The sequence below is a fragment of the Hyla sarda genome, chromosome 3, assembly GCF_029499605.1.
Source record: "Hyla sarda isolate aHylSar1 chromosome 3, aHylSar1.hap1, whole genome shotgun sequence".
NCBI classification, from domain to species: domain Eukaryota; kingdom Metazoa; phylum Chordata; class Amphibia; order Anura; family Hylidae; genus Hyla; species Hyla sarda.
In genome coordinates this window covers 175,752,991-175,780,522 of record NC_079191.1, presented here as the reverse complement: position 1 = coordinate 175,780,522, position 27,532 = coordinate 175,752,991, and the positions used below count along the sequence as shown (strand labels likewise).

The 27,532-nt window shown below is 46.1% G+C and overlaps 1 long non-coding RNA gene across 2 annotated transcripts in view; it reads right to left on the bottom strand.

Annotated features, from left to right (window-relative positions):
* Window positions 1-4,656: 4,656 nt before the first annotated feature.
* LOC130361897 (uncharacterized) overlaps window positions 4,657-27,532 on the bottom strand; it is an 85,043-nt gene continuing 62,167 nt past the window's right edge. For both annotated transcript variants that reach the window (XR_008891194.1, XR_008891193.1), the window contains exon 3: window positions 4,657-4,704. This is a non-coding gene — a long non-coding RNA (uncharacterized LOC130361897). The remainder of the gene's footprint in view (window positions 4,705-27,532) is intronic.

Sequence of the window (27,532 nt, the reverse complement as noted above, 5' to 3'; positions counted from 1 at the left end):
CACCATTGGGATTTTGAAGAGACAATTGGTGTTCTAAAGTCATTTATTGTTTTTTTTTGTTTTTTGCTTATGTGTGCCAAATGTATCAACCCCCTGTGATAGTTTCATAAATATGTCACACATAAGCAAAACCAAAGCAAGAAAAATATGCCTTCAGAACTCGATTACCAAAGCAACAATGGTGAATTTTCTTCATGGTAATTAAAATTCTACATACGAACCCATCCTATAATTTTTTGCAACAGTGGAAAGATTTTTCTACAGCAACCAATAACAGCTCTTTTACCAAAGCTTGTTAACCCCTTGGGGACTGAGCCCATTTTGACCATAAGGACCAGAGCATTTTTTGCAATTCTGACCACTGTCGCTTTAAGCATAAATAACTCTGGTATGCTTGTACTTATGAATTTGATTCCGAAATTGTTTTTCGTGATATATTCTACTTTATGAAAACTGCACCCCTCAACATATTCAAAATGACATTCAGATAGTTTGTTAACCCTTTAGGTGTTTCACAAGAATATCAGCAAAGAGGAAGCGAAAATTCAAAAATCTTAATTTTTTTTACACTAACATTTTCTTGTAGACCCATATTTTTTATTTTTTACAAGGGGTAAAAGGAGAAAAAGCCCCCGAAAATATGTAACCCAATTTCTCTTGAGTAATGTAATACCTCATATGTGGATGTAAAATGCTTTGTTGGGCGCACTAGAGTGCTCAGAAGGGAAGGAGCGACAATTGGATTTTGGACAGCGAATTTTGCTGAAATGGTTTTTGGGGGGCATGTTGCATTTAGGAAGCCCCTATGGTGCCAGAACAGCGAAAAACACCCCACATGCTATACTATTTGGGAAACTACACCCCTTATGGAACGTAACAAGTGGTACAGTGAGCCTTAACAGCCCACAGGTGTTTGACAAATTTTCAATAAAGTTGGATGTGAAAATGAAAAAATTTATTTTTTTCAATAAAATGCTGATGTTAGCCCAAATTTTTCATTTTCACAAGGGGCAAAAGGTGAAAATATCCCCCAAAATTTGAAACACCATTTCTCTCAAGTAAGGAAATACCTCATATGTGGATGTAAAGTGATTTGCGGGTGCACTAGAGGGCTCAAAAGGGAGGGTGCGACATTGGGCTTTTGGAAAGCGAATTTTGCTGAAATTGTTTTTGCGGGGCATGTCTCATTTAGGAAGCCCTCGTTGTGCCAGAAAAGCGAAAAACACCCCACATGGCACACTATTTGGGAAACTACACCCCTCAAGGAACGTAACAAGGGGTACAGTGAGCATTTACACCCCACTGGCGTTTGACAGATCTTTGTAATAGTGGGCTGTGCAAATGAAAAATTACATTTTTCATTTTCACGGATTACTGTTCCAAAAATCTGTCAGTCACCTGTGGGGTGTTAAGGCTCACTATACCCCTTGTTACGTTCCGTGAGGGGTGTAGTTCCCAAAATGGGGTCACATGTGGGTATTTATTTTTTTGCGTTTATGTCAGAACTAGGGATCGACCGATATCGATTTTTTTAGGGTCGATACCGATAATCAGTGGCCTTTCAGGCCAATAACCGATAACTTATACCGATATTCCGGTATAAGTTATAGGCTATGATTTAAAGCGGGCGCTTTAAATCAATGAACTGCAGCGGCTTTTGCGGGGCCAGAGACCGCAGCCCCCGCCACCCGCTTCTCTCCCCCTTCCTGTCCTGGGGTCCCCCTGAGTACAATATATGAATAAAACTGGGGATGGGGGAGGCAAAGGGGCAGCGGCGGTCTCTGGTCCAGGGGGGGGGGCGGGCGGGGCATTATCGGATTATCGGCAAGGTAATTGCCCATACCGATAACGTCCAAAATCGTGAATATCGGCCAAACCGATAATCGGTCGATCCCTAGTCAGATCCGCTGTAAAATCACCAATTTAGGCCTCAAACGTACATAGTGCGCTCTCACTCTTGAGTCTTGTTGTACTCATGCAGAGCACAATGCGTCCACATGTGGGTTATTTCCGTACTCAGGAAAAATTGTGTTACAAATTTATTTTAATTTTTTTCCTTTTACCGCTTGTGAAAATTAAAAGTATGTGGCAACAGCAGCATGTTAGTGTAAAAAATAAAAGAAAAATTACACTAACATGCTGGTGTAGACCCCAACTTTACCTTTTCATAAGGGGTAAAAGAAGAAAAAGCCCCCCAAAATGTATAGCGCAATTTATCCCTAAACTGTTGCCTTGAAATACGACATGGCTCTGAAGTGAGAGAGTGCCATGCACATTTGAGGTCTAAATTAGGGATTTTCATAGGGGTTTATCCGGATGCAAGCGTTTCACTTGCCTCCTCCACCAAAAATACTGTATGTTAGTTTTCCCCAAACAGAGTGTCTCCAGCTGTTGCAAAACTCCCAACATGCCTGGACAGTCAATGGCAATACTGGGAGATGTTATTTTGCAACAGCTGGAGGCTCTGTTTTTGAGGGGGGGTGACAGTGTCAGGGTGTAGTGTATATGTAGTGTTTTACTCTTTATTTAGGGTTAGTGTAGTGTTTTTAGGGTACGTTCACACGGGATTTACAGTGAGTTTCCCGCTGCAGTGGAAAATATGCCGCATCAAACTTGAAGCAGGAAACTTGCTGTAAACCCCCACCCATGTGAATGTACCCTGTACATTCACGTGTGTGTGTGTGGGGGGGGGGGGGGGGCGTGGCAAAACTACAACTCCCAGCATGCACTGACACACCGTGCATGCTGGGAGTTGTAGTTATGCAACAGCTAGAGGCACACTGGCTGGGATTGGGAAACACTGAGTTAGGTAGGTAACAGACTACCGCAGTTTTTCCACTGTCTGTTTCCTAACTCAGTGTTTCCCAACCCATGTTCCTCCAGCTGTTGCAAAACTACAACTCCCAACATGCATGGTCTGTCAGTGAATGCTGGGAGTTATAGTTCTGCAACAGCAATAGGACCACAGGTTGGTAGACACTGAGTTAGGTAACCAGTGTGCCTCCAGTTGTTAAAATACTACAACTCCCAGCATACCCAGACTGCCCAGGCAACATCTGAAGGGCCAGATGTTGCTGAACTACAGCTCCCAGCATTCCTGGACAGTCTCGGCATGCTTTGAATTGACATCTGGAGCGCTACAGCTTGGACACCATTGTATAGTGGTCCCCAAACAATGCCCTTCCAGATGTTTAAAAAATACAACTCCCAGCATGCTGAGACGGTCCAGGCATGCTGGGAGTTGTAGTTCTGCAACATCTGAAGGGCCAGATGTTACAGAACTACATCTACCAGCATGTCCTTCCAGTTTTTGCAACATCCGGAAGGACAGTGGTCTCCAAACTGTGGCCCTCCTGATGTTGCAAAACTACAACTCCCAGCATGCCCAGACAGCCAAAGGCTGTCTGGGCATGCTGGGAGTTGTAGTTTTGAAACCCCTAGAAGCAGCAGTGAAGATCACTTTACAGCAATCTTCACTGCTGCTTCTGGGACACCGCTGCCGCTCCCTCCACTTGCCTGCCTCCTCCTGTCAGCTGCAGGTCCCTGATCCCTGGTCGCCGCGTGAACACAGGTAACTGGCGCCGCTGGTCCCCGCCGCATCCACGGCCCCCCGCACATTGCCGCCATCTTTCCCCCCCACTCTGCCCGACATCCAGGGGTGGGCAGAGCGGGGAAAATGAACGTTCCCCCCCCCCTCCCTGCGATTCACCAATCAGTCCTGATCGGCCAATCGCAGGGGATAGGAGGAGGTGGTAATTCTGCCACCTCGCTCCCATCCTTTAGGATAATCGGTGCTGAATTGATCGTCGATATGGGGGTGGGTCTCAGGACCCCCCCAGGCATTTGCACGGGATGCCTGCTGAATGATTTCAGCAGGCATCCCATTCTGATCCCTGTCCGGCTAGTGACGGGGATCGAAATTCCCACGGGCGTACGTACTTCTGCCACCTCGCTCCCATCCTTTAGGATAATCGGGGCTGAATTGATCGGCGATTTGGGGTGATCGTCAACATGGGGGTGGGTCTGAGGACCCCCCAGGCATTTGCACGGGATGCCTGCTGAATGATTTCTAGCCTGCTGAACCGGCTAGTGACGGGGATCGAAATTCCCACGGGCGTACAGGTATGCCCTTGGTCCTTATGTACCAGGATGCAAGGGCGTATCCATACGCCCGTGGTCCCCAACAGGTTAAGATAGGACAGCTGAGTTGTGATTATATGCTAACTACAACTACATTGGACCTCCATAGCCCCCATTTTCAGCTTTGAAAATTCAGGTACTTCCTGGTTTGCACAGGGAGCTGACCGCTGCAGAAAACTACACAGACCATCACCCCCTGAACTTGTTTCCTGTGTGAGCTGCCAGGAGGAGATTCCTTCAGAGAGATGAGCAGGTCACATGGTTAGAGAAGTGAATATAGATGAGGGAGGTGTGTGCTGCCTCAACCAATCACAGCCTATTACACACTGAAGCACTCTGAGAGATGAGGAGAAGGGAATGTGACTTTGCAAAGATTACACTTGCTAGTACCCTCTAAAACATAACATTTATTAGCTATCCATTAAAAACCAAGAGTAACCAGCAAGGGATAGCATACCATGAGGCATGTGACATACACAGAAAAAAAGGGGTGAGTGCAATTTAGATATAAACTCACGTTTTTGAAGGAGTGACGGACATGTGTCTTCCTTTTGATGTATGGAGCTGAAGTGGGGATAAATAGATTATAACATCATGTGATATTGATTCTATCCCTAGTATTAACTCCTACAGGCAAGCCTATCCCTGCCTAACAGTGGAGGAGACGCCCCCCACTTCAAGACGACGGCTGTCCACTCCCTGAACTCTTATAACCCTAAACCGGTATATACATAGAACCCCTATGATGATACATCATCACACCTCATTACTAATATTGTATGCATATACCAGATAGCAAACATTAGAATGAATCACCACTGTGAGACAAGAAATTCAATATATAGTCCTATAGCCTCATGTTAGGAATATACATTATACACATGAGGTTCACAAAATCTCCAATCTCATCCGTGGGTGCATACATATACAGTAGATAACAAAACATGAATAATCATTAAAATAACAAGAGATGCATAGTCTCATAACCTCATACAATGAATATGAGGTTCACAAAACCTCTAACCTCTACGCATTTCCCCCCAGATTTGAATGGTTAACCGGGTTCCTCAGTAGGTTTTGTGAAGTCATAGCCGATAGGAACAAGCCATATGGAGGTGGACATCAAACGTTACATGATACACCTAGTTGTTCCACAATTCCCATATGTAGGGGTACATGTGTATCAAATGCATGAAATTTTCATGGACCACTGTTCCATTGTAGTTCGCCAGCAGAGCACTTTACATCCATATATGGGGTATGTTCTTACTAAGAAGAAATGGGATTACAAATTTTGGGGGCTTTTTTTCCTATTTTCCCTTGTGAAAATGAAAAATTTAGGGTAACACCAGCATTTTAGTAATTTTTTTTTTTTTTTCATTTTCCCATTCAACTTTAACGAAAATTTGTCAAACACCTGTGGGGTGTTAAGGCTCACTGTACCCCTTGTTACGTTCCGTGAGGGGTGTAGTTTCCAAAATCACATGTGGGTATTTATTTTATTGCGTATATGTCAGAACCGCTGTAAAATCATCCACCCCTGTGCAAATCACCAATTTAGGCCTCAAATGTACATGGTGTGCTCTCACTCCTGATCCTTGTGCGTCCGCAGAGCATTTTACACCAACATATGGGGTATTTCTGTACCATGAGCTGCCAGGAGGAGTTTCATTCAGAGGGATGAGCAGGTTACATGGTTAGAGAAGAAGTGAATATAAAAGAGGGAGGTATGTGCGACCTCAACCAATCACAGCCCATTACACACTAAAGCACTCAGTGAGATGAGAAGGGAGTGTGAGGGTGCATGCACACCATGTTTTTGCTATACAGTTCCTGTATACAGCTTCAACTTAACATTGTAAACCGTATGTGAAACGCATCATCCGGTTTAGTCCGTTTTGCGTCTTATACGGTTTTGTCCGTACCCAAAACCATAGTCTACCAAGTTTTTTGGTCTGGGTGAAAAACCGTATTAAACCTTATACGTTTTTTGTTTTTTTAACATGGGAGTCAATGGGAATGGTTCATACGGTTCCATACAGTTTTCACCAATGGTTTTTGACTTTGCACAGTTTTTTTTTTTCTTGGAATTTCAATCAAACAAGTGAAACTTTATTCAAAATGGAGTGAAAAGTTAAAAACGTATGTTTTCTTCTTAAAAAACGGATGCAACCGGACATCATTTTTCAAACCGTATAACCATATACGGGTTGAAACTTTTGATACATGTTTTGATACAGTTAAGTCAGGTTTTGAGGAATCCGTTTTTCATCAAAAACCTGATATGGGAACTGTATTGCAAAAACGTGGCGTGCATGCACCCTGACTTTGCAAAGATTACACTTGTACATTACAAAATTATTTAACTTTAGCATTTGCAGCTATATAAAGGTAATTTCATTTGGCTGGTGTTCTCCTTTAATATCCTGTGGCTGGGGGCAGGCACACTGAGTCCTTAACCCCTTCAGGACGAAGCCCATTTTGGCCTTAAGGACCAGAGCGTTTTTTGCATATCTGACCACTGTCACTTTAAACATTAATAACTCTGGAATGCTTTTAGTTATCATTCTGATTCCGAGATTGTTTTTTCGTGACATATTCTACTTTAACATGGTGGTAAATTTTTGTGGTAACTTGCATCCTTTCCTTGTGAAAATCCTAAAATTTGATGAAAAATGTGAAAATTTTGCATTTTTCTAACTTTGAAGCTCTCTGCTTGTAAGGAAAATGTATATTACAAATAAAAAAATGTTTTATTCACATTTACAATATGTCTACTTTATGTTTGCATCATAAAAGTGACGAGTTTTTACTTTTGGAAGACACCAGAGGGCTTCAAAGTTCAGCAGCAATTTTCCAATTTTTCACAAAATTTTCAAACTCACTCAACCAGTTCAGGTTTGAAGTGGATTTGAAGGGTCTTCATATTAGAAATACCCCACAAAAGACCCCATTATAAAAACTGCACCCCCCAAAGTATTCAAAATGACATTCAGTCAGCATTTTAACCCTTTAGGTGTTTCACAGGAATAGAAGCAAAGTGAAGGAGAAAATTCACAATCTTCATTTTTTACACTCACATGTTCTTGTAGACCCAATTTTTGAATTTTTACAAGGGGTAAAAGGAGAAAATGCATACTTATATTTGTAGCCCAATTTCTCTTGAGTAAGCACATACCTCATATGTCTATGTAAATTGTTCGGCGGGCTCAGTAGAGGGCTCAGAAGGGAAAGAACGACAAGGGGATTTTGGAGATTACGTTTTTCTGAAATGGTTTTTGGGGGGCATGTTGCATTTAAGAAGCCCCTATGGTGCCAGAACAGCAAAAAACCCTCACATGGCATACCATTTTGGAAACTAGACCCCTTGAGGAACGTAACAAGGAATAAAGTGAGCCTTAATACCCCACAGGTGTTTCACGACTTTTGCATATGTAAAAAAAAAAATTATTATTTTTTCACTAAAATGTGTGTTTCCCCCCAAATTTCAAATTTTTGCAAGGGTTAATAGCAGAAAATACCCCCCAAAATTTGTAACCCCATATCTTCTGAGTATGGAGGTACCCCATAAGTTGACCTGAAGTGCACTATGGGCGAACTACAATGCTCAGAAGAGAAGGAGTCATATTTGGCTTTTTCAGAGCAAATTTTGCTCGGGGGGCATGTCGCATTTAGGAAGCCCCTAAGGTGCCAGAACAGCAAAAAAAAAAAAACACATGGCATACTATTTTGGAAACTAGACCCCTTGAGGAATGTAACAAGGGGTACAGTGAGCATTTGCCCCCGACTGGTGTCTGACAGATCTTTGGAACAGTGGGCTGTACAAGTTTTCATTTTCACGGATCACTGTTCCAAAGATCCGTCATACACCTGTGGGGGGGTAAATTCTCACTGCACCCCTCATTACATTACATTTAGTTTCCTAAATGGGGTCACATGTGTTTTTTTTTTTTTTTTTGCGTTTGTCAAAACCGCTGTAACAATCAGCCACCCCTGTGCAAATCACCTCAAATGTACATGGTGCACTCTCCCTTCTTGGCCTTGTTGTGCGCCCCCAGAGCACTTTGCGTCCACATAAGGGGTATCTCCGTAGTCGGGAGAAATTGCGTTACAAATTTTGGGGGGCTTTTTTCCCTTTTACCTCTTATGAAAATGTAAAGTATAGGGCAACATCAGCATGTTAGTGTAAAAAATTAAATTTTTTTACACTAACATTCTGGTGTAGACCCCAACATTTCCTTTTCATGAAGGGTTAAAGAAGAAAAAGCCCCCCAAACCTTGTAACGCAATTTCTCCCGAGTACGGCGATACCCCATATGTGGCCCTAAACTGTTGTCCTGAAATACGACAGGGCTCCAAAGTGAGAGCGCTATGTGCATTTGAGGCCTAAATTAGGGATTTGCATAGGGGTGGACATAGGGGTATTCTACGCCAGTGATTCCCAAACAGGGTGCCTCCAGCTGTTGCAAAACTCCCAGCATGCGTGGACAGTCAACGGCTGTCCGGCAATACTGGGAGTTGTTGTTTTTCAACAGCTGGAGGCTCTGCTTTGGAAACAGTGGTGTACCGGACGTTCTTATTGGGGGAGGGGAGGGGGGCTGTGTAGGGGTATGTGTATATGTAGTGTTTTTAACTTTTTATTTTATTTTGTGTTAGTGTAGTGTAGTGTAGTGTTTTTAGGGTACAGTCACACGGGCGGGGGATTACAACGAGTTTCCCAGTGCAAAATTTGCTGCATCTCAAACTTGCAGCGAGAAACCCACTGTAAAACCCTCGCCCATGTGAATGTACCCTGTACATTCACAGGGGGGGCACACCAGCTGTTGCAAAACCACAACTCCCAGCATGCATAGTCTGTTAGTGCATGCTGGGAGTTATAGTTTTGCAACAGCTGGAGGCACACAGGTTAGGAAACACTGAGTTAGAAACAGACAATGTTTCCCAACCAGTGTGTCTCCAGTTGTTGCAAAACTACAACTCCCAGCATGCCCAGACAGCTGAAGGGCATGCTGGGAGTTGTAGTTCAGCAACATCTGAAGGGCCAGATGTTGCTGAACTAAAACTCCCAGCATGCCTGGACAGTCAGTGCATGCTGGGAGTTGTAGTTTTGCAACAGCTGGAAGAGCACAGATTGGAGACCATTATACAATGGTCTCCAAACTGGGGCCCTCCAGATGTTGCAAAACTACAACTCCCAGCATGCATGGTCTGTTAGTGCATGCTGGGAGTTATAGTTTTGCAACAGCTGGAGGCACACAGGTTAGGAAACACTGAGTTAGAAACAGACAATGTTTCCCAACCAGTGTGTCTCCAGTTGTTGCAAAAATACAACTCCCAGCATGCCCAGACAGCTGAAGGGCATGCTGGGAGTTGTAGTTCGGAAACATCTGAAGGGCCAGATGTTGCTGAACTAAAACTCCCAGCATGCCTGGACAGTCAGTGCATGCTGGGAGTTGTAGTTTTGCAACAGCTGGAAGAGCACAGATTGGAGACCATTGTGGCCCTCCAGATGTTGCTAAACTACAACTCCCAGCATGCCTAGACAGCCAAAGGCTGTCTAGGCATGCTGGGAGTTGTAGTTTTCAGACTCCTAGAAGCAGCAGTGAAGATCTTCACTGCTGCCTCTGAGGACCATAAACTTACCTGCCGGTCCCGTCGCTGCTCGTCCACGTGGCCGGTCCTGCGCTGCTCCTCGGTCCCGCCGCTGGTTCGGGTAAGGCCGCCGGTCCCTGCGTGTTCCTCTCCTATGCTGCAGGTCCCCGCGAGCCCCCGCAGCCATCGTCCCCCGTTTTGCCCGACTTCCAGGGGCGAGCAGTGCGGGGGATCTGAACTTTCACCCCAGGTCACTGTGATTGGTCCACAGGGACCAATCACAGTGATCGCTGACCAGGACAATCAATGGATGGTCCTGGGGGGTGAAGCAGAAGTTGTCCCCTGCTGGAAACAGCGGGACTTCTGCCAGTTAACCCGTGCGATGCTGCGCATCGCCGGGTTAACTGAATGTCATTTATAAACGTCGGGATGCGCGAACGCACTGCACAACCCGGCGTTTATATATGACATTCTGTGGGAAGGGGTTAAAGGGGTAGTCCAGTTTTGAAAAAAGTATCCCCTATCCTAAGCATAGGGGATAAGTTTGAGATCGTGGGGGGTCCGACCGCTGGGGCCCCCTGCGATCTCTCTGTACGGGGGCCCGGCTCTCCGGCCAGATAGCGGGTGTCAACCTCCGCACGAAGCGGCGGCCGACACGCCCCCTCAATACATCTCTATGGCAGAGCCGGAGATTGCCGAAGGCAGCGCTTCGGCTCTGCCATAGAGTTGTATTGAGGGGGCGTGTCAGCCGCCGCTTCGTGCGGAGGTCGACACGCCCCCTTCCTGCGGGCTGTCGGGGCTCCGTACAGGAGATCGCAGGGGGCCCCAGCGGTCGGACCCCCCGCGATCTCAAACTTATCCCCTATCCTTAGGATAGGGGATAAGTTGTTCACCACTGGGTCACCACTGGACTACTCCTTTAACCCCTTACAGACCCAGCCAATTTTCACCTTAGGACCCAGGCATTTTTTGCACATCTGACCACTGTTAATTTAAAGGAGTTCTCTAAGCTAAAACTTTTAACCCCTGCTGTGCCCGGACTGTAAAACTATGCATAATAACCTTTCACTTACCTGCCTACGATCCCCCGTTGTTCCGATATCGCCGTCCCAGTCTCTTCCACTTCCTGGGGGTTGGTGACTTCACTCTGCGCTCAGCCTATCAGCGGCCGCAGCAATGTACCGTCGCGGCCGCTGATAGGCTGAGCGCAGAGTGAAATCACCGACCCGCAGGAAGTGGAAGAGACCGGGACCGGAGAATGGGACGGCGATATCTGAACAACGGGGGATCGTAGGCAGGTAAGTGAAAGGTTATTATGTATAGTTTTACAGCCCGGGCACAGCAGGGGATAAAAGATTTCAGTTTGAGAACTCCTTTAACCCCTTAAGGATTGAGCGATTTAACGTTTTTGCATTTTCGTTTTTCCTCCTTGCCTTTTAAAAAATCATAACCTTTTCAATTTTGCACATAAAAATCTGTATTATGTCTTATTTTTTGCACCACCAATTCTACTTTTACAGTGACATTAGTCATTTTACCGAAAAATCCACGGCGAATCGGAAAAAAAATTCATTGTGCGACAAACTTGAAGAAAAAAATGCCATTTTGTAAATGTTGGGGGCTTCCGTTTCTACGCAGTACATTTCTTGGTAAAAATTACACCTTATCTTTATTCTATAGGTCCATACGGTAGGGGTGTGAATCGCCAAGAATTTGGCGATTCGATTCGAATCGCGATACCAGTGTGGCGATTCGATATATCGCGATATATCGCGATACCGTCTAGGTGACGATACATCGCGATATATCGCCCACCTGGGAGCATTCATAGATCCCAATAGACGCCGCTGTCAGCTTCTTCACGCTCACTTAACGTGTTCGTTTTGCGGTTACGTGAGGCACTGCATGCATTGGTCTTTATTCTTACAGTAGAGAAGTCATTAAAGGAGTACTCCGGTGCACACTTTTTTCATTTTATCCCGTCCGGGCTGCAAAATAAAATAAAACGCACTTTATCTTACCTGCCAACGAGCCCGCGGAGCTCCGGTACAGGTGTTCGGTCCCCGGGCTGTATTCTTCTTACTTCCTGTTAGTCCGGCACGTCACATGGAGCTTCAGCCTATCACCAGCGGAGGCGGGACATCGCTGTGGCCAGTGATAGGCTGAAGCTCCATGTGACATGCCGGACTAACAGGAAGTAAGAAGAATACAGCCCGGGGACCGAACACCTGTACCGGAGCTCCGCGGGCTCGTTGGCAGGTAAGATAAAGTGCGTTTTATTAAAAATTCCACATCCCTAAAAGAATCGATTCAAAAATATTTTGAATCGATTCTGTATCGGCAAATGAAAAATCGCGATTATCGCGAGAATCGATTTTTTCTTACATCCCTACCATACGGTTAAAATGATACCCTACTTATATAGGTTTGATTTTGTATTACTTCCGAAAAAAATCATAAATACATGCAGGAAAATGTATTCGTTTAAAATTGTCATGTTCTGAGCCCTATAACTTTTTTATTTTTCTGTGTTCAGAGAGCTATGAGGGCTCATTTTTTGCACCGTGATCTGAAGTTTTTAGTGGTACTTTTTGATCACTTTTTATTCACTTTTTTGTGGTATACAAAGTGATCAAAAATGCGCTATTTTGGACTTTGTAATTTTTTGCGTGTATGCCATTGAACGTGCGGTTTTAAAAGTGGTATATTTTTATAATTCGGACATTTTCGTACACGGTGGTTTTATTTTGTTACTAGGAAATGCGGGGTGATTTAAACTTTTAATTCAGAAGGGAATACCTGAAAGGGTTAACTTTTTTTTTTACACTTTTTTTTTTGTGAGCTCATAGCTCCTATAGGGACCTATGAGCTTGCAATGGCTGATTGCATACACAGATTGTTGCCTTGCCGTTGCATGGCAACAAGCTGTGTAATCGGCGGTTGATTGCTCCAGCCTGTAACTCAGGCATGGAGCAATCAATCAGAGCTGGGACGCCGACGGAAGAAGGTAGGGACCTTCTTCTCTCCGGGTAGCTGATCGGGGCATCGCAATTTTATTGCGATGACCCCGATCAGCCCGACTGAGCAGCCAGGAAGCATTTACTTCCACTTTCAAAGCTGAGCGCCGCATCGGAAGGGTTAATAGCGCGTGGCCGAACAATCGCAGCCGCGCACTATTAGACACGGGTCCCGGCTGTGAATAGGCTCCGAAGTGAGAGAGCACCATGCGCATTTGAGGGCTTAATTAGGAGTTGCATAGGGGTGGACATTGGGGCATTCTACGCTAGTGATTCCCAAACAGGGTGCCTCCAGCTGTTGCTAAACTCCCAGCATGCCTGGACAATCAGTGGCTGTCCAGAAATGCTGGGAGTTGTTGCTTTGCAACAGCTGGAGGCTCCGTTTTGGAAACACTGCCGTACGATACGTTTTCATTTTTATTGGGGGGGACAGTGTAAGGGGGTGTATATGTAGTGTTTTTACCCTTTATTATGTCTTAGTGTAGTGTAGTGTTTTAAGGGTACATTCGCACTGGCGGACGGTTACAGTGAAAATTTGCCGCAGCTCAAACCTGAAGTAGGAAACTCACTGTAAACCTGTCCATGTGAATGTACCCTGTATATTCACATTGGGGGGCAAACCTCCAGCTGTTGCAAAACTACAACTCCCAGCATGCACTGACAGACCGTGCATGCTGTGAGTTGTACTTTTGCAACAGCTGGAGGCACACTGGTTGGAAAACCTTCAGTTAGGTTCTGTTACCTAACTCCGTATTTTCCAACCAGTGTGCCTCCAGTTGTTGCAAAACTACAACACCCAGCATGTGCTGATCACCGAAGGGCATGCTGGGAGATGTAGTTATGCAACAGCTGGAGGTACGCAACTACAACTCCCAGCATGGTGAGAAAGCCGTTTTCTGTTTGTGCGTGCTGGCAGTTGTAGTTTTGCAAGATTTAGGGCCACAGTTTAGAGACCACTGCACTGTAATCTCCAAAGGTAGCCCTCCAGCTGTTGCAAAACTACAAATCGCAGCATTCCCACACAGCAAACAGCTGTCTGGGCATGCTGGGAGTTGTATTTTTGCAACATCTGGAGGGCTACAGTTTAGAGACCAGTGTACAGAGGTCTCCAAACTGTAGCCCTCCAGATGTTGCTAGGCAACAACTCACTGGCTTCCGTAGTTAGCAGAATTACCGCATGCGGCACTAGGGAGAGGATCGCAGCCGGTAAGGGACCTCCACCGCTGTCACCGTGGCTTTGTATGCATCCCATTGAACTAAGGGGTCAGGATGAGAAGCATTATTCTCCCAATACTCAGCATGGGCAATCCCCAGGGCCTCCACAACTGCCTCACCCTGCAGCCAGCCAGGGTGCATGCGCCAGATACGGGAAAGGGAACTAGGACCTAAGTGTAGGACTACCAGTACAGCAGAGTGGTCTGAGATCCCCCTACTGGTGTAGGAAATATCTCTTACCGCCTCAAGGAGGTCCTCGGAAACCAGAGCAAGATCAATTCGAAAGAATGACCTATGGGCCACAGAATAAAAGGAAGAAGAAGTTGGGTACTTCCACCTCCAGAGGTCGTTCAGGCCCAACACCAAGCGCCAGGTATTAAACGAGGAGGAGCCAGGGTCAGCCGCAGTGGTGCTGTGGAGCATCGGATCAGGAGCCACATTGAAATCATCTATGAAGAGGACGTGATCAGTGTGAAAAGATAACACTCCGTTAGTAATGAGCTCCTGCAAAGGAGGCGGCACATAGAGACAAGAGCAAAGGAAAAAGAACCCAGAGAACAATGTAAAATTACAAATCTCCCAAAGTGGTCACAGGCTGCCTGTGAAACCACTAACGGCAGGGACTTGGTGATTAACGCAGATTAACGCAGGGCAAGAACTTTCTGGCCTGTGATATGAGTCTCCTGTAGACAAATAATGGGAGGAGACTGGCGATTCACAAAATCTAGACATAAGGCCCTTTTAAACTTAGAATTAAGCCCCCAAACATTACAACTAACCACCTTCAGGGTCCCCATCATGAAAGATAACACTGCGTAGGACAGAGGGGGGCAGAGCACCGGGACCACACATACCACACACAACCAACATAAAGACAAACGGCACAGACAAAACATATATACGAAGGCATCAAAGCAGAACCAAAACATTCCCAAAAACACCCTGTCTAAAACGGGACAAAGTAAACATCTAGTCCTTAATGCAGTGTAGACCTTGACCTTAAATACAACTGCTCTGGGGTGTTAAAAGAACACCAGGTAAGTCTAAACTACTAGTGCATCCACCCGGTGTAGAGCGTCAGGCGGAGAAGTAAAGAACTTATTAGAGGCCCCATCCACCACTCTCAGGATACAACGATGAGTAGCAGTAGCCCTTGGCACACCACTTCGCCCAGACCTCCGTGAATTGCACCTGCTGCTTGCGTAGCTCCAAAAAGAAATAAGGATAAAAGGGCACTCTACTTCCATCACAAACTACCTCGTCCTTGATCCGCACTGCCCGTAGAATAGCATCTCTGTCCCTGAAGTGGAGAAGTTTGGCCAGGAAGTGATGTGGAGGGCCACCAGGAGGAGGAGGCCGAGCTGGAACTTGGTGGGCCCGCTCTACGGAGAAATAAGGAGAGAATGTGTCCGCAAGAAGAATCTCCTTCAGCCATGTTTCCAGGAACAGCACAGGGTCATTCCCTTCCACCTTCTCAGGGAGGCCCACTAAGTGTATGTTGTTGCTCCCTAGGCGGTTCTCCCATGTCATCCATGCGACTAAGAACTCCCGTAACCTGACACTGCAGGGAATCAACCCGCTCTGGCAGAGGGTGTAAAGTATCTTCTACAGCAGAGACCCTAAGCTCCACTTCCTCAGTTTGCTCACATATCTTTTGGGTCTCATGTCGCAAAATAACAAATTCCTGATGCAGTTCATCAACTTTAGTCACCATAACAGATTGACAGGAGGTAAAGGCAGCCAAGAGTTCCGAGAACCGATGGTCCATAGCTGTAGCGTCATAGACAGGCCTTTCAGGGGACTGTTGCTGCTGGGGAGTTGGAGACCCTTCAAACAGTGACAGAGGCGGATCAGGAGAATCACCCCCAGGACGGTCCTGAGGTCTGGAGAACTGGTTCAGCGCCTTCGCCTTCTGCTCGGATACTTTGGTAGCAAACGGGGGCTGAGCACCAGGATCTCGATGAGAAGGGCCACATGAATGGGTGGACCTGTCATCAGAGGAAGCTTCCTCATCAGAGTTCGGCCGCAAGACTTCATCATATTGTTTGGACATCTTACTCCTGTGACTACCATGGGGGCCACCCATGATTGACAGGGCCACACACAGAGCAGGCAGAAAGGCACCAGAAACACAGTCCAATGAGTGCAGGTCACCGCTATAAAGATGTCAGGCTGGAAGCACCACAAGTCCCAGCAGTCCAGGGCAAGACAGAGAGCAGGTAGAAAGGCACTAGATAGATAGATCAGGCTGGAGGGGGACCCCAGCGAATGAGGCAGTCCACAGAAGGCAGCGGAAGCACCACAAGTCCCAGCAAACACGGGCCACACAGAGAGCAGGCAGAGAGGCACTAGGTTGATATTGCAGGCAAGAGCTGGCATTCCAGCAGAAGAGGCAGTCCACAGGAGATTGCAGAAGCACTGCAAGTCCCAGCAGGCCAGGGCCTCATAAAAAGCAGGCAGAGAGGCTCTAGGTGTATATGGCCAACAGGGGCTCAACAGAGGACCAGGCAGTCCACATAAATCAGAAAGAGAACCACAAGTCTCAGTAAACCAGGGCCCACAGAGAGCAGGTAGAAAGTCACTAGGCGATATTGCAGGCAATGAAGGGTATTGTAGGGAGTAGGCAGACCCCATAGGCCAGTGCAGGCACCACAAGTCCCAGAAAGCACTCAGCCAGGGCCCAGATGTACTCACTCAGCAACAAATAGCAACCAGGAGCAGAGAAGTGAATCAGGCTCTAGCCCGGTCTCACAGCGTGACGTCAGCAGCTGCACTTTCCCTCCGGCAGGAGCTGCTATGGCCAGCAGGAAAGAAGGCTGAAGATGGCGCCCTGTCTTCAGGATGGCCGACGGTCCAGAAGGGTAAAAGATCCAGGGGAGCCCCCCACAGCTCAACACCCGGCCACAGAGGATCACCCACTCCAGCCGGCTCCGGACCTCCGCCTCACTCCTCCATCCAGCACCGTAGGCCACAGTCACTGGAAGCCACCGGAGCCGGATCATCATCAGCACCCTGTGCTCCTGCACCTGAAGGAACTAAAGGCAAGAAGATCGACAGGGAAAGATGTCAGGGGTATATAATAACAGGGCAGCGTGAGCTCCTAGAGCGCACGTCCGCTCACTCCAGCATCCAGGCCACGCCTCTCCCATTTTTTGCGCCTTTATGTGTACTTTTTATTGATACTACATTTCCATATATGAAACTTTTAAATCCCTTTTTTATAAATTTTTTGGGGAATAAAATGTGACAAAAAAGCTGAAATTTTGGACTTTATTTTTTATGTTCACGCCGTTCACCATATGGGATCATTAACATTATATTTTGATAGTTTGGACATTTACGCATGCGGCAATACCATATATGTTTAGAAAATAAAACATTTTACGCTATTTGGGGGTAAAATGGGAAAAGGGACAATTTTTATTGGGGATTTTTTTTAACTTTTTATTTTTACATTTTTTCACTTTTGTTTTACAATTTTTATGTCCCCATAGGGGACTATTTAAAGCAATCACTTGATTGCTAATACTGTTCAGTGCTATGCATAGGGCATAGCACTGATCAGTGTTATCGGCTATCTTCTCCTCTGGTCTGCTCGATCTCAATGCCGCGGGCTATCCAATCATCTATTTAAATGTGCGCCTTGCCGCAGATCTAGATTGAGGGGTTAATGGCGGACATCAGCGTGATCGCTGATTATCGGCGGGGACCTGCAGTGCATGACGCGAGCACTGCTCCGATGCTCAAGGTCATGTGCAGGACGTAAATGTACGTCCTGGTACCTCCGCACCAGGACGTACATTTACGTCTGTGGTTGTTAAGGGGTTAATGTACCACGTTTGAACTCAGTGGGGAGATTTATTAACCCATTAAGGACGCAGGGTTTTTCAGTTTTTTGCATTTTCATTTTTTCCTCATCACCTTCTAAAAATCATAACGCTTTAAATTTTGCACATAAAATTCCATATGATGGCTTATTTTTTGCGCCACCAATTCTACTTTGTAGTTTTTTTTTACAAGAAAAATCCACGGCGAAAAGGAAAAAAAAATTCATTGTGCGACAAAATTGTAAGAAAAAATTTCATTTTGTAAATTTGGGGGCTTCCGTTTCTACGCAGTACATTTTTCGGTAAAAATTACACCTTATCTTTATTCTGTAGGTTCATGCGGTTAAAATGATACCCTACTTATATAGGTTGGATTTTGTCGTACTTCTGAAAAAAATCATACCGTATATACTCGAGTATAAGCCTCGGCTTATACTCGGGTGAACTCTCCACCCGCAGTGGTCTTCAACCTGCGGACCTCCAGAGGTTTCAAAACTACAACTCCCAGCAAGCCCGGGCAGCCATCGGCTGTCCGGGCTTGCTGGGAGTTGTAGTTTTGAAACCTCCGGAGGTCCGCAGGTTGAAGACCACTGCGGCCTTCGACATCATCCAGCCCCCTCTCACCCCCCTTTAGTTCTGTACAGTACTCACCTCCGCTCGGCACTGGTCCGGTGCTGCAGGGCTGTCCGGTGAGGAGGTCGTCCGGTGGGATAGTGGTTCCGGGCTGCTATCTTCACCGGGGAGGCCTCTTCTAAGCGCTTCAGGCCCGGCCCCAGAATAGTCACGTTGCCTTGACAACGACGCAGAGGTACGTTCATTGCCAACGTACTTCTGCGTCATTGTCAAGGCAACGCCTCTATTCCGGGCCGGAAGCGCGGAGAAGAGGTGCCCCCGGTGAAGATGGCAGCCCGGAACCACTATCCCACCGGACCACCTCCTCTCCGGACAGCCCTGCAGCACCGGACCAGCGCCGGGGGGAGGTGAGTACTGTACAGAACTAAAGGGGAGCGAGAGGGGGCTGGATGATGTCGAAGGCCGCAGTGGTCTTCAACCTGCGGACCTCCGGAGGTTTCAAAACTACAACTCCCAGCAAGCCCGGACAGCCGATGGCTGCCCGGGCTTGCTGGGAGTTGTAGTTTTGAAACCTCTGGAGGTCCGCAGGTTGAAGACCACTGAGGGCGGATGATGAGAAGAGGATGATGAAGGGGGGGGGTGGGATGATGACAAGAGGATGATGAAGGGGGGTGGGGATGATGACAAGGGGATGATGAAGGAGGGGGTGTGGGATGATGACAAGGGGATGATGACAAGGGGATGATGAAGGGGGGTGGGGATGATGACAAGGGGATGATGAAGGGGGGATGTGTGGGATGATAACAAGGGGATGATGATGAGGGTCTGGATGATGACAGGCGGTGATGATGATGAGGATGTTAATGACGGGTCTGGATGATGACAGGGGGGGATGATGTATTTCCCACCCTAGGCTTATACTCGAGTCAATAACTCTTCCTGGGATTTTGGGTTGAAATTAGGGGTCTCGGCTTATACTCTGGTCGGCTTATACTCGAGTATATACGGTAACTACATGCAGGAAAATTTATACGTAAAAAATTCTCATCTTCTAACCCCTATAACTTTTTTATTTTTCCACGTACTGGCCGGTAGGAGGGCTCATTTTTTGCGACGTGTTCTGAAGTTTTTATCGGTTCCATTTTTGTATTGTTTGGACTTTTTGATCGCCTTTTCATGATATAAAAAGTGACCAAAAATACGCTATGTTGGACTTTGGAATTTTTTTGCGCGTACGCAATTGACCGTGCGGTTTAATTAACGATATATATTTTTATAGTTCAGACATTTCCGCACGCGGCGATACCACATATATTTATTTTCTTTTTATTTACACAGGTTTTTTTTTTTTATGGGAAAAGGGGGGTGATTCAAACTTTTATTAGGGAAGGGGTTAAATGACCTTTGTTAACTTTTTTTTTCAACTTTTTTTTTTTGCAGTGCTATAGCTCCCATAGGGACCTATAACACTGCACACACTGATATTTTACCCTGATCCCTGCAAAGCCATAGCTTTGCATGGATCAGCGAGATAGGGGCTCGATTGCTCAAGCCTGTAGCTCAGGCTTGGGGCAATAAAACGCCGATCGGAAGCGACGGAGCAAGGTAAGAGGGTCTCCGCTCGCGTCCTAGCTGATCGGGACATTGCGATTTTATCGCGATGTCCCGATCAGCCCGACTGAGCTGCCGGGAAGCGTTTACTTTCACTTTCAGATGCGGAAGTCAACTTTGATCGCAGCATCTGAAGGGTTAATAGCGCGGCACAACTATCGGTGCCGCGCGCTATTAACCCAGGGTCCCGTCTAATATTAGCAGCTGGGACCGACCCGGTGTGATGCGGGGTCATGGTGTGACCCGGTTTTAAACACCGGGCGTAGGGCGTACAGGTACGCCCTACGTCCTTAACAGGTTAAAACCTGTGTAGCGAAGAATGGTACATTTGCCTATAGCAGCCTATCAGATTGCTTTCATGTTTCAGAGGTGTGTGTTTTTTGTTTTTTTTTTATTAAAAAGCAATCTAGTTGGTTGCTATTGGCAATTGCACCACTCTCCTCTACACAGGTTTTGATAAATCTCCCCCCCCATTACACTCTGTAGAATTACCCATTCTTTCACAGATGTTTGTAAAGGCAAACTGCAATGGTAGATTCTGGATTTTATATGCTTGTGGCAACGGGACTGAATCAGATATTTATATTCAGTGATTAAGAGCCATGTCCCAAAACACTTGCCTATATAGTTTATGTTTGTTTCTGGAACCAGTTAACCAGTTGCCCATAGCAACCAACAGATTGCTTATTTTATTTTTCAGAGGCCTTTTTTAAATTAAACAGGCAATCTGTTTGGTTGCCGTGTGTAACTGGTCAACATTTCCTCTGCACATGTTTTGATAAATTTTCCACAATGACTCCTCAATTAGAGTTAGTGCTATCCTTTCTCAGCAGACAATAAAAAAATTTTTTTGTCCCCCTTTGTTTCTTCTCTAGAAACATTTTCTGTACCTGAGAAAAAAATACTCAATTTGTGATTGTGATTATGTCTTCTTGGTCGTCAAGTTCTCCTATGAAATATAAGGCTAGGTTCAGACTATGAAATTTCCGACCAAATATCCGCTTAGGAGTTACAATTGAAAATTCATGTGCAGCAAAATCCTATTGCTTGCAATGGGATCCCACTGCACAGTGCACACTATGGAATTTCAGTGGCGGATGTTAATTCTTTAGACGGAATTTGCTCAGTCGGTGCTGGCCACACTCGGAAGCACTGGGCGGAATTTTTCCATTCGGAGCTTCTTAACGGCTCGTTCACACAGACGGATCCACAGCATTTTTTATGCTGCGGATCTGCTGACGACAGACCCCTAAAGTGTGCCTCAGGATGTGCCTGCTCGGAGCGGCAATCCACCGCTATGAGTAGACACACTGCTGCAATATGCGTGTCGCTACATGCATGCATGGTGTACTCGCACACATTGCGGCCGCTCTCCCTACTCCCTGAGCTAGGCAGAGAGCAGCAGAGATGTGGGCGAGTATACTGCGCATGCGTGTGGCAACTCACACATCGCAGTGTGTCTGCTCGTAGCCGCTCAATTGCTGCTCCGAGCAGGCACATCTGAGGCACATTGTCTGAGTCCATTGTCGGCGGATCCAAAGCATAAAATCCACCCATGTAAATGAGCCCTTAGAGTGAACCTAGCCTAACAACATCTTTTAGATGGCTAAGCTCCCTGTGGCCATTTACACCTACCATTGAAATATCATCTACCCCTTAAATTATCTCCTCCAGCATCTCAAATTCATTTTGTGGAGCAGCCCTGAAAAGGGGGTACTGTAAGGACCGCACGGAAATGTGCCATCTCATAGATGACATGACTATTCTTTCTGTGGATGCCGGAAACTGAATTTCTGTGCCAGAAACATGCCATGTGAACAGTTCTGCCATGTGAACAGTGCAGCAGAATTCCATTGAAATCAATGGGACTCTGCTGCTGCGAAATGTCCATACGGAATTTCGCATGGAAATTCCATTGTGTGAACATAGCCTATCTCTCCCAGTTTAAAGGGATTATCAAGGAATAGAAAGACAGAGCTACCTTCTTTTTAGAAAACCCTCCCCGTCTGTCTCTAGGTTGGTAGTGGTTCTGCAGCTCAGTTACATTGAAATGAATAAAACAAAGTTGTAAAACCACATCCAACTTGGAGACAGATGTGGAGCTGTTTTTGAAAGAAATTAGCTATGTTTTTCTATTCCTGGATAACCCCTTTAAGCACTGTATCCCAGCAAGCAGCTGTGGCTCCTGACGATGTCTGCATCTAGTTGCTTGGTAGTTTGTGAAATTGATACTGATCCTAACCTTGCCCTTGATTCTTACTGTACTCCTGTGTTTAAAGGGGTACTCCGGTGAAAACCTTTTTTCTTTTAAATTAACTGGTGGCAGAAAGTTAAACATATTTGTAAATTACTTCTATTAAAAAATCTTGATCCTTCCAGTACTTATTAGCTGCTGAATGCTACAGAGGAAATTCCTTTCTTTTTGGAACACTGATGACATCACGAGCACAGTGCTCTCTGCTGACATCTCTGACCATTTTAGCAACCATGCATAGCAGATGTATGCTAAGGGCAGCATGGTGGCTCAGTGGTTAGCACTGCTGCCTTGCAGTGCTGAGGACTTGGGTTCAAATCCCACTAAGGACAACAATAAATAAAACATTATTATTATAATAACGTCAGCAGAGAGAACTGTGCTCGTGATGTCATCAGAGAGCATTCCAAAAAGAAAAGAATTTCCTCTGTAGTATTCAGCAGCTAATAAGTACAGGAAGGATTAAGATTTTTTAATAGAAGTAATTTACAAATATGTTTAACTTTCTGCCACCAGTTGATTAAAAAGAAAAAAGGTTTTCACCGGAGTACCCCTTTAACCCCTTAACCCCTTAAGGACCGAGCCATTTTATACCTTAAGGACCGGAGCGTTTTTTGCAATTCTGACCACTGTCACTTTAAACATTAATAACTCTGGGATGGTTTTAGTTATCATTCTGATTCCGAGATTGTTTTTTCGTGACATATTCTACTTTAACTTAGTGGTAAAATTTTATGGTAACTTGCATCCTTTCTTGGTGAAAAATCCCAAAATTTGATGAAAAAAATGAAAATTTTGCATTTTTCTAACTTTGAAGCTCTCTGCTTGTAAGGAAAATGGATATTCAAAATATATTTTTTTTGGGTTCACATATACAATATGTCTACTTTATGTTTGCATCATAAAATTCATGAGTTTTTACTTTTGGAAGACACCAGAGGGCTTCAAAGTTCAGCAGCAATTTTGAAATTTTTCACAAAATTTTCAAACTCACTATTTTTCAGGGACCAGTTCAGTTTTGAAGTGGATTTGAAGGGTCTTCATATTAGAAATACCCCATAAATGACCCCATTATAAAAACTACACCCCCTAAAGTATTCAAAAAAACATTCAGTAAGTGTATTAACCCTTTAGGTGTTTCACAGGAATAGTAGCAAAGTGAAGGAGAAAATTCAAAATCTTCATTTTTTACACTCGCATGTTCTTGTAGACCCAATTTTTGAATTTTTGCAAGGGATAAAAAGGAGAAAATTTTTACTTGTATTTGAAACCCAATTTCTCTCGAGTAAGCACATACCTCATATGTCTATGTAAAGTGTTCGGCGGGCGCAGTAGAGGGCTCAGAAGGGAAGGAGCGACAAATGGTTTTTGGGGGGCATGCCGCATTTAGGAAGCCCCTATGGTGCCAGGACAGCAAAAAAAAACACATGGCATACCATTTTGGAAACTAGACCCCTCAGGGAACGTAACAAGGGGTAAAGTGAACCTTAATACCCTACAGGTGATTCACGACTTTTGCATATGTAAAAAAAATATATATTTTTTTTACCTAAAATGCTTGGTTTCCCAAAAATTTTACATTTTTAAAAAGGGTAATAGCAGAAAATACCCCCCAAAATTTGAAGCCCAATTTCTCCCGATACAGAAAACACCTTGCATGGGGGTGAAAAGTTCTCTGCTGGCGCACTACAGGTCTCAGAAGAGAAGGAGTCACATTTGGCTTTTTGAAAGCAAATTTTGCTCTGGGGGCATGCCGCATTTAGGAAGCCCCTATGGTGCCAGAACAGCAAAAAAAAAACACATGGCATACCATTTTGGAAACTAGACCCCTCGGGGAACGTAACAAGGGGTAACATGAACCTTAATGCCCTACAGGTGTTTCACAACTTTTGCATATGTAAAAAAAAAAAATTTTTTTTTACCTAAAATGCTTGTTTTCCCAAAATGTTTACATTTTTAAAAAGGGTAATAGCGGAAAATACCCCCCAAAATTTGAAGCCCAATTTCTCCCGATTCAGAAAACACCCCATATGGGGGTGAAAAGTGCTCTGCTGGCGCACTACAGGTCTCAGAAGAGAAGGAGTAACATTTGGCTTTTTGAAAGCAAATTTTGCTCTGGGGGCATGCCGCATTTAGGAAGCCCCTATGGTGCCAGGACAGCAAAAAAAAAACACATGGCGTACCATTTTGGAAACTAGACCCCTCGGGGAACGTAACAAGGGGTAATGTGAACCTTAATACCCTACAGGTGTTTCACGACTTTTGCATATGTAAAAAAATATATATTTTTTTTACCTAAAATGCTTGGTTTCCCAAAATTTTTACAATTTTAAAAAGGGTAATAGCAGAAAATACCCCCCAAAATTTGAAGCCCAATTTCTCCCGATTCAGAAAACACCCCATATGGGTGTGAAAAGTGCTCTGCTGGCGCACTACATGTCTCAGAAGAGAAGGAGTCACATTTGGCTTTTTGAAAGCGAATTTTGCTCTGGGGGCATGCCGCATTTAGGAAGCCCCTATGGTGCCAGGACAGCAAAAAAAAAAACACATGGCATACCATTTTAGAAACTAGACCCCTCGGGGAACGTAACAAGGGGTAATTTGAACCTTAATACCCTACAGGTGTTTCACGACTTTTGCATATGTAAAAAAAATATTTTTTTTTTACCTAAAATGCTTGTTTTCCCAAAAATTTTACATTTTTTAAAAGGGTAATAGCAGAAAATACCCCCCAAAATTTGAAGCCCAATTTCTCCCGAGTACGGCGATACCCCATATGTGGCCCTAAACTGTTGCCTTGAAATACGACAGGGCTCCAAAGTGAGAGCGCCATGCGCATTTGAGGCCTAAATTAGGGACTTGCATAGGGGTGGACATAGGGGTATTCTACGCCAGTGATTCCCAAACAGGGTGCCTCCAGCTGTTGTAAAACTCCCAGCATGCCTGGACAGTCAACGGCTATCTGGCAATACTGGGAGTAGTTGTTTTGCAACAGCTGGAGGCTCCGTTTTGGAAACAGTGGCGTACCAGACGTTTTTCATTTTTATTGGGGAGGGGGGTTGTATAGGGGTATGTGTATATGTAGTGTTTTTTACTTTTTATTTTATTTTGTGGTAGTGTAGTGTAGTGTTTTTAGGGTACAGTCACACGGGCGGGGGGTTCACAGTAGTTTCTCGCTGGCAGTTTGAGCTACGGCAGAAAATTTGACGCAGCTCAAACTTGCAGCCGGATACTTACTGTAATCCTCCGCCCATGTGAGTGTACCCTGTACGTTCACATTGGGGGGGGGGGGGGAACATCCAGCTGTTGCAAAACTACAACTCCCAGCATGTACGGTCTATCAGTGCATGCTGGGAGTTGTAGTTTTGCAACCGCTGGAGGCTCCGTTTTGGAAACAGTGGCGTACCAGACGTTTTTCATTTTTATTGGGGAGGGGGGCTGTGTAGGGGTATGTGTATATGTAGTGTTTTTTACTTTTTATTTTATTGTGTGTTAGTGTAGTGTAGTGTTTTTAGGGTACAGTCACACGGGCGGGGGGTTCACAGTAGTTTCTCGCTGGCAGTTTGAGCTGCGGCAGAAATTTTGCCGCACCTCAAACTTGCAGCCGGATACTTACTGTAATCCTCCGCCCATGTGAGTGTACCCTGTACATTCACATTGGGGGGGGGGGGGACATCCAGCTGTTGCAAAACTACAACTCCCAGCATGTACGGTCTATCAGTGCATGCTGGGAGTTGTAGTTTTGCAACAGCTGGAGGCACACTGGTTGTGAAACACCGAGTTTGGTAACAAACTCAGTGTTTTGCAACCAGTGTGCCTTCAGCTGTTGCAAAAGCTACAACCCCCAGCATGTACGGACAGCGGAAGGGCATGCTGGGTGTTGTAGTTATGCAACAGCTGGAGGCATACTACTTTGGCTGGGGATTGTAGTTATGCAACAGCTGGAGACACACTGGTTTGCTACTTAACTCAGTGTGCCTTCAGCTGTTGCAAAACTACAACTCTCAGCAGTCACCGACAGCCAACGGGCATGCTGGGAGTTGTAGTTATGCAACCACCAGATGCACCACTACAACTCCCAGCATGCACTTTAGCTGATTGTGCAAGCTGGGAGTTGTAGTTACACAACAGCTGAAGGTACACTTTTCCATAGAAAGAATGTGCCTCCAGCTGTTGCAAAACTACAAGTCCCAGCATGCCCATAAGGGCATGCTGGGAGTTGTGGTGGTCTGCCTCCTGCTGTTGCATAACTACAGCTCCCAGCATGCCCTTTTTGCATGCTGGGAGCTGTTGCTAAGCAACAGCAGGAGGCTGTCACTCACCTCCAACGTTCCAGCCGCATCAGGTCAGTCCCTCGTCGTCTCCGCCGCCGCCGCTGCTCCTGGGGCCCCGATCCCAACAGGGGCGCCGGGGATCGGGGTCCCCAGCACCCGGGGTGCACGTCCCGCACCCGCTCACGTCCTCCGGAAGAGGGGCGGAGCGGGTTGCGGGAGTGACACCCGCAGCAGGCGCCCCGATTGGTCGGCCGGTAATCCGGCCGACGAATCAGGGCGATCGTGAGGTGGCACCAGTGCCACCTCACCCCTGCTGGCTCTGGCTGATCGGGGCCGTCTCTGACGGCCCCGATCAGCCAATAATTCCGGGTCACTGGAGACCCGATTGACCCGGAATCCGCCGCAGATCGCTGGACTGAATTGTCCAGCGATCTGCGGCCATCGCCGACATGGGGGGTCATAATGACCCCCCTGGGCGATATGCCCCGATGCCTGCTGAACGATTTCAGCAGGCATCGGGGACCGGCTCCGCTCCAGATGGTTGCGGGGGGCCGGTAAAACACATGACGTTCTCATACGTCATGTGTCCTTAAGGACTCGGAAATGGAGACGTATGAGAACGTCATGTGTCCTTAAGGGGTTAAGGACGCAGGACGTAAATGTACGTCCTGGTGAGGTGGTACTTAACGCACCAGGACGTACATTTACGTCCTAAGCATAACCGCGGGCATCGGAGCGATGCCCGTGTCATGCGCGGCTGATCCCGGCTGCTGATAGCAGCCAGGGACCCGCCGGCAATGGCCGACGCCCGCGATCTCGCGGGCGTCCGCCATTAACCCCTCAGGTGCCGGGATCAATACAGATCCCGGCATCTGCGGCAGTTCGCGATTTAAATGAACGATCGGATCGCCCGCAGCGCTGCTGCGGGGATCCGATCATTCATAACGCCGCACGGAGGTCCCCTCTCCTTCCTCTGTGCGGCTCCCGGCGTCTTCTGCTCTGGTCTGTGATCGAGCAGACCAGAGCAGA